Genomic DNA, 8,308 nt, shown 5'->3' on the forward strand with positions numbered 1-8,308 from the left:
ACAAAATCGGCTACCAAGAGCCATCCAAGATACAGTCCAAAAAATAGACAATGATACAATACATATATGCAAAAAAAATGCTCTCTCAAATGTCACTCTGGCCAGATGTTGTACCACCACCACCATCGCCACCGGCTCTCCCACTGGTGCCTGCACCACCTGCTCCATCTCTCCATGGAGGCCTCATTGAACCACCACTCACTCCTGCATCACCTGATCTCTCCCTCTGCAGTGGACCCATCACACCCCCACTGCTCTGCACCCTCTATGATCGCTCTGATTTGGCCTGCCGCATCTGCGAATAGCTAAGAGCTCGCTGACTAACTGGCACCACCTGCTCATATAAACCCTGCCAGTAGTCTATCTCTGCCTGTGCTCATCGCATCTCCCTCATCACCTCCCCCGTAGGCCCCTGTGCTCCTACTCCAACCCGCACTCTCTCCTACAGCTCTTCCAATCTCTCCACTGCACTATCCCTCTCCCACAGCACCACCGCCAGCTCTGACTCCCGTGCAAATAGCTGCACATCCCTAGCTACCACCTTCACCTCCAAATCCTCTATCCGAGTCTACAAATGTACTATCATATGATCTCGTAGATCTCCAGTGGCTTCCTCCCCGATATCCATAGCCACCTCACCTGCACCACCCTCTCCAGTGGCTCCCTCCCCGGTATCTATAGCCACCTCACCTACACCACCCTCTCCAGTAGTCCCCTCCCCTCTGTCCATCGAGATCTCCCTCTCCATCCCCCTCCCACTCAGCTAAACTCCTCCCTGTATCAATGGTCCCTGTGATATCTGTAGAGGCAGTCCACCTCTCCCTCTCCCCTGACTCCGCATCCCCAATCCCCCACCTCCTCCTCCACCTCCACCTCCTCCACCTCCTCCTCCATCTCCTCCCCCTGCCCTCGGTCCTCGGCCTCCTGCCCTCCTCTATCTTCGTCCCCTCTCATCCTCAAAAGTTGGGATCAGCTCTGCTAGATCAGAGATCCGTAAGATCAGGTGCGCTGCCCGGTACTGCGTGTACTCATCTGTAACACCTGCATCCACGACCCTCAGTCGTATGTACCATGGTCTCGCCTGTAGTGTTCAAAACTCTACCAGTGCCTGATCATATGGTAGCACTGGCCCCCATGCGTACCTCTCCCGAATAACTCAAGCATACTCTCCTGATCCACTGGGCAGTCCCTGCTGCTGCCCAAACTGTCTCAGCACTCTCCCAGGCACCTGTCTCTCCACATGGTATGTGGTCCTCCCAATGAGGAATCGGGTCATAAAAACATAAGGCAATGCCTCTACATCATCATCCCATGGCTCACACTCCAAGTATGGCCGCCATATAACTGCATCCAGATCATCTAATGCCCGCCACCACCACTCTAACTTCCCCAGGTGGGCCTAACTCATCATGCCGCTATACATAAACATGTACGGCTGATCAACTACCCAGAATCTTAGACTCACCGGTCGAGTCACTGGTAGGTGCTCCCAAGCCCAAATATGCAGCAGCGTCATGCCCACTACTAAGGAACCCCTCCCTCGGTAAACCACCTCATGGAGCTCCTGGTACAGGTGCGCCAGCACGCACGGCCCCCATGCAAATCAGGTCCCCTCGATCATCATCATCTCGATAACCTGTCCCCATCCGACGGCCAAACCATGTGATCGACTGTCTGGACAAAGAAGACCTCCCACGATACCTGATAAAACTGCTGGAAGAGGCTCATATAACGTCGCTATCTCCTCCCAGGCAATAGAACCATCATCAATGAAAACGTCCTCATCAAAAATCCTCTGCACTACAAGAGTCCCCCAGGATCTATCATATGTGACTAGCTCCCCCCGAATCGGAATCCGTAGGATGCGCCACACATCCTCTAGGACCACTGTCATCTCCCCCTGTGTCAGATGGAAGGTGCACGTCTCGCTGTGCCACCACTCTGCTAACGCTGTGATCAATCCGTGATTCATACGAATCACGGGCATGTGCATCACCTCATATAGTCCCGTCACGACAATACAGTCTATCTCCACCTGTGTCAATCGATCCCGCAACCCCTGTGTCGCAGGATGTCGCTCACGTAACTGCAACACGCACAGCTCCTCCTGCACATGGACATTCATCAATCACCATTAGTTGTTTTGTTTTCAAACTTTTTTAAGTTTCAACCTTGACTATCAATAGATACTTTGATCAAGTATCTTCGGGTCTCAACAGGTAAGCAATCATTCCCACCTAGACTTCAACGGGCATTTATCCTAACAAATGACCTAAGTCTCATCAGGCTGCTATGGTTCAAAACAACTACCACTTCATATCGCCAACCATCCATCATTAGCATCGGGAGATTAGTCTTCATCCACATTGGGGCATCTCTTTATCCTAAGGTAAAAATGCTATTTTACCAACAAAAGTGCTAGTTTCCCACCAATAGCGCTACAACCCTAACAAAAGCGCTCAATCAGCTATCCAACAGCGCTCAAACTACAAATGCGCTAAAACAACTACACAGTAGCACTACTTAAAATCAATAGCGCTCAATCAAGCCCTCAATAGCGCTTATTAATCAATAGCGCCTAAACTTGCATACAATAGCGCTACAACAAAACAAAAGCACTCAAACAATGGGCAATAGCGCCATTGCGGCACAGTAGTGCTAGTTCATGAAGCAAAAGCGTCAAAACCGTAGTTCCAGCACTCTTGCTTCGACTTGAATTGGACTCAGCTAAAAACTATCAAAAATGCATAAAAATTAACTTTTCCAATTTGCGTACCACTGGTCCATAGTCGTCTGGGTGCTGGAACCGTCGAACTCGCTCAAATCTGTGCTTGATAATCGGTATCGACATCCTGACTGCTACTCGCTCCTCCAAAATGTCCCTATCAGAGCTCTGATTTCCAACTGGTCGCGGTCACAAATGATCCTGTTTCCATCCCTTTCACCCCATTTATACCCTTCGCCGTCACCGTAACTTCTCCCCGCTCACCGCCGTGGTCCCTGTGAACTTCCCAAGCCCCCCATTTCTCCATTTTTTTCTCCCGTTTTCTTCTATTTTTCACTCGTATGGCTAAACTCTTCTCTTCTACCTCCCCTCCACTTCTCATTCTTTTTCGAGAGATCACCCCATTTTTTGAAATTTTTCGGCCCATCTCTCGAGGGGGCATACCACCCATTAAATTTACATTTTATGGGGCATTTCTTCACACCTATTTTTCTTTCTTTGAAATGACACGATAAACCGCACCGTCTCAAAGAGGGGCAAATGTAGTCACACAAATCTGTCTAGCTTAATTAAATAAATATTCGCTATTTATTTGATTAAAAATCTACTAGCCATCAGTTAATTAAATAAATATTTAATTAATTCATCTCCAAACATTCTTCTATTAATTAAATAAATTATTCAATTTATTTTAATTAATTCATTAAACCAAATACAAATCAATTAAATAAATAAAATCTATTTATTTAATAAAAACCCCTTTTCCTCTTTTAAATAAATTAAATAAAACATTTATTTAAATCATTATCCCCACCCCACTTGCATTTTCCTACAAATACAACTTGCACACATTTATTGAAATAAATGAATTTTTATTTTAATAAAATCCTATTTTCCCTCACCCACCAAATCCACTTGCAAAATCTAATCCCCTTCTAGATTCTTCTAACCCCTTCCTAATTAGCCTAATCCATCCTCTAATTATTGTCACATTCCTAAGCAAAATGGAGTCACTTCTCAAAGACTCCAAAGTCTTTAAAAAGCATTTAATGCTTTGTGTGTTCAACAAATTAACCCCCAAAGTCTTCCAAGACCACTAATAGCTCTTACATGACCATTTATGGCTCTTACATAACCATTTATGGTTATTTCAAACGTGTCCCCCCAAACATTTATTGTTTTGACCATATTCATCCATTTCACATTTGCACAAGAGTTTATCCATTGGATAAAAGCTTTATTCTTTGAATAAAGAGTTTATTCATTCAGCTAACCTTGACTTTAGCTCCTAAGGTCATATCAAGCATTTAATGCTTATTCCCTCCCCTCTCAACCTATCTCACATTGACACTTGTCATCCTGGGATTGGGTTGAAAGCCTTCACATGGATTTGAAATCATTCAATCCTGACCCTTGTTGAGATTGCTCAATCTCAACCATCCATTGCTCCATTTTTGCTATAAATAGAGTCCATTTCTTCATAATCCAGATCCTGAAAACTTGTATGCATTTAAGCTATAGGCATTTTAAGAGAGCATTTTAACATAATTAACTAATATCTTGTCATTTTGGATAAAATCAATCATTTTATTATCATCTAGTATTTTAGCTTTTCATTTACATTTGAAGCAAAATACTCAAATCTCAATCCTCCATAAGCATCCATAGTGCAAAAAGCTGCTGAGAGCTACACTATTTTGGAATTTGGAGAGGAGAGGAACAAGGGAGAAGGAGCTAAGAGCATGCTAAGAGGAATTTGGAGATGCCTCATTATCTTTATTTCATTAGTTAGATATATTAGCATGATTTTAGTGTCTCTCTTGATATGCCTGTTTAGATTAGTTTTTGATTGAATAACACTAACGATTTTCTTGTGTGTCTTATGTTATTTATCTCAGACTAACCTTGTCCCTTTTGCAGAGCATCATGATCAATTGTACAATATCAATCAAAAGCACAACACCACATTTGCGTTGTATCTCTTGCATAAGCTACGGGTACTCACTGGCTTGTCATTTCTCCATATTCACTCTATTTTCTTCCATTCTTTCACCATTATTGCTAATTTTTTCTATTCTACCTCCCCTCCACTTCTCGTTCTTTTTTTAGAGATCGCTTGATTCTTCAAAAAAAAATCGGCCCATCTCTCGAGGGGGCATACCACCCACTAAATTAACATTTATGGGGCATATTTATTCACATCTATTTTTCTTTCTTTGAAACGATGCGATAAAATTGCACCGTCTCAAAGAGGGGCAAATGTAGTCACATAAATCTATCCACTTAATTAAATGAATATTTAGTATTTATTTGATTATTTAACCAACAATCAATAATTAATTTAATTAATTCATCTTAACCCTCTTCTCCTATTAATTAAATAAATTATTCAATTTATTTGATTTAATTCACTTAACCAAATTCAGACCATTAATTAAATAAATAAATCATATTTGTTTAATTAAATCTTCTCTCACATTTAAATAAATTAATATTTATTTAAATCCCCCAAATTCCCATCTCTCACATTTAAATAAATTAACATTTATTTAAATCACCTTTATCCTCCACCCACTTGCATTTTCCTACAAATGCAAGTTGCACAACTATTTTAAATAAATAAATTATTTATTTAAAAATCCTATTTATCCTCACCCCCTTGAAACTTTTAATGGTTTCCCTTAAAGTCTTCAAACTTAATGGCTTCCTTCTAGAGTCTTCTTAAGCCTTTAATGGTTTCCCTTAAAGTCTTCAAACTTAATGGCTTCCTTCTAGAGTCTTCTCAATCCTTTAATGGTTTCCCTCAAAGTCTTCAAGCATTTAATGCTTTATCTTCATTTTTCTCATGTAAATAAATTAAGATTTATTTAAATAAAATCCAAAATTCACATTCAATATCTATTTAAATATCTTTCCAAATGCAAAGTACACCATTTAATTGAAATAAATGATTTTATTTCAATTGAAAATCCCAAAATTCCTCCCACTTGCATTCTCCTACAAAATCCACTTGCATGTCTAAATCCCTTCTAGATTCTTCTAACTCCTTCTAATTAGCCTAATCCTATCCTAATTATTGTCGCATTCCTAAATAAAAGGAAGTCACTTCTCAAAATCTTCCAAAGTCTTCAATAACCATTAAAGGTTGTATGCCTTCAAATGGTTAACCTCTAAAGTCTTCCAAACCATTAAAGGCTCTTACATAACCATTTCTGGTTAACTCACCTTTTACTTTTGGTTAGAGACTTTCCTCTAACTTAACCATCCTTTTGACTAATGGGTCTCTTCAAATCATTTATTTCTTTGACTAAGGTAACCATTTAACCCTTGCACATTCATTTATCCCTTGGATAAAAGGAATATTCATTAACCTAACCCTAACCCAACCCCCTAGGGTAACCATCATGTCCCCTCAAGCATTTAATGCTCTTTATCTCTCCTCTCAAGCCTCCTCATGGTGACACTTGTCAACATGGGGTTGGGTTGAAAGTCTCACATTGATTGAATATCTTTCAATCATAACCCTTGTTAAGATTGCTCAATCTTAACCCTTCATTTCCCTATTTCTTCTATAAATAGAACCCTTCTCCTCAAGCAAAAAAAAAGAATTAGAGTATTGTTGTTATACTAGTATTAGCATAGAGATTTTTCATAGCATCACTATCTACACTTGCATAGCATTTGCTTATCATATTCAACCATCCTGAATCTCCATATGGCATCCATGGCTAGTGCTAAAAGCTAAGAGCTACACTCATGTGGAACTTGGAGAGGAGAGGAACAAGGGAGGAGCAACTATGAGCATCTTTATTAGCATTTGGAGGAGTATAGTTTATCTATTCTATGTTTGTATGATTTCTATTTCATGCTTAATATCTCTCTTGATATGCCTGTTTAGGATAATATTTTGTTGCTAACACTAACGTTTGTTTCTTGTGCTCTTGTGTGTGTTGCCATCAAACAGATTTTCTAATCCTTTTTGCAAAGCATCATAATTTATTCACACCTTATTATAGCTACAAATGTCAAGTTGTTGAAGCATCAAGAAAAACCGAAGACCAAAGAGCTATGGACAGTGATTACTACTGATCATGAAGCAATACTGGATACTCTTAAGCAAAGAGATGACTCTTCAGGCACACTTGAGTAGTAGGTCTTTAATGGTGCCTTATTTTTTTTATCATGCATTTCATTTCAAACAATAATCATTAAACCTTAATGTTTAAGTTTTTTACGTGTATATTAAGGATGTGTTCAAAATGCAAGTCTATTGATGAACATTTTTTTTGGCAACACGGTTTTTGCATGCACATAGCGGGTACACTCGATATAATCAGAAGGGACGTATTTTTGCAACACGACTTATTATCATGCATTTGATGAGCTTTACATTTTTTGTTATTAGAGAACACTATTTGACAATTCTTGATGATATAATTATCACAAAACCTTTATGCTCATGCAGGTCTTTTTTGATGATATACAACAGTATCACATTATGATTTTTGCGTCAACATAGTGGGTTTTGTTGATATAATTCAAAGGGACATATTTTTGTGGTATATAATCCCACCTTTTCATTTATTATCATGCATTTCAGTTGAAGTTATTATCATAAAGCCTTTATGTTCATCCATGCATTTGATATGTAGACTAACAATTCTTAAAAATATAGGTTCATGCTAGATCATTCGTCGTTGACAAGACCCTCTCTTGGTGATGGTACATATTCCTTTGTGCATTAATGAGATAAAATTTTATGCATAAACATTAAGTTAAGTGAATGTATTGCTATTTATAAATGACCATATCTACCATCGTCTTCAACCATGCAAAGAAATGCAGTGAGAAGGGCTTTAATCAACATGCGTCTTTCTTCAAAGTTATGCTTGTATACTTTGCAGAGAAACTGGTAAGTTTCGTAATTATACAATCTTGTACGTCTTAAAAATATTTCAAATGATCTATTTGTAATTTACCAAACTAATTTGTATTAAGTGTTATAATTTTTTCTTGTAGCACATTCATTCCACATAAAAAGGTTACCTATTTTGGTCTTCATTTATATGCAGGCATTGTTGTACGTAAGTTTTTCTCTTAGGACATGAGGATGTCTGATGCAGATGAAGTGGGATGTTGTATTTATATATGGATGTGAATTGATCTAACATTGTTATGATGATATACAATGTCCATGAGCTAATTGGTTTAGTTATATTGATGATATACAATGTATCTGTACATGAGTACATTGGTGTAGTTGTATTGATAATGAAAAAAATCATGTTTGCATATCCCTTCATGGATGTCACATGCAAGTGTAATGGTAATTATGTTTATACAATACATGGAAATATTGATGATCATTGTGTGTCTATAGTGTAATGCTTGTTTATATATAATTTTAGCACTTAGGGTGCTCAAGGGACAACGCCGATAGGGTATGACTGGTGATTTGTTTGCCAACTGAAAAATTGCTGCCCTAATAAAACCGTAGGGCAACTTGAAAAACTGAGATAGTCTTTTGTAGAGACCCCTCTCATGGCCCTGTAGGTTCAAACGGATTGTTCACAGGAGCCATGG

This window comes from Cryptomeria japonica, chromosome 5, assembly GCF_030272615.1.
Source record: "Cryptomeria japonica chromosome 5, Sugi_1.0, whole genome shotgun sequence".
Lineage (NCBI taxonomy): Eukaryota > Viridiplantae > Streptophyta > Pinopsida > Cupressales > Cupressaceae > Cryptomeria > Cryptomeria japonica.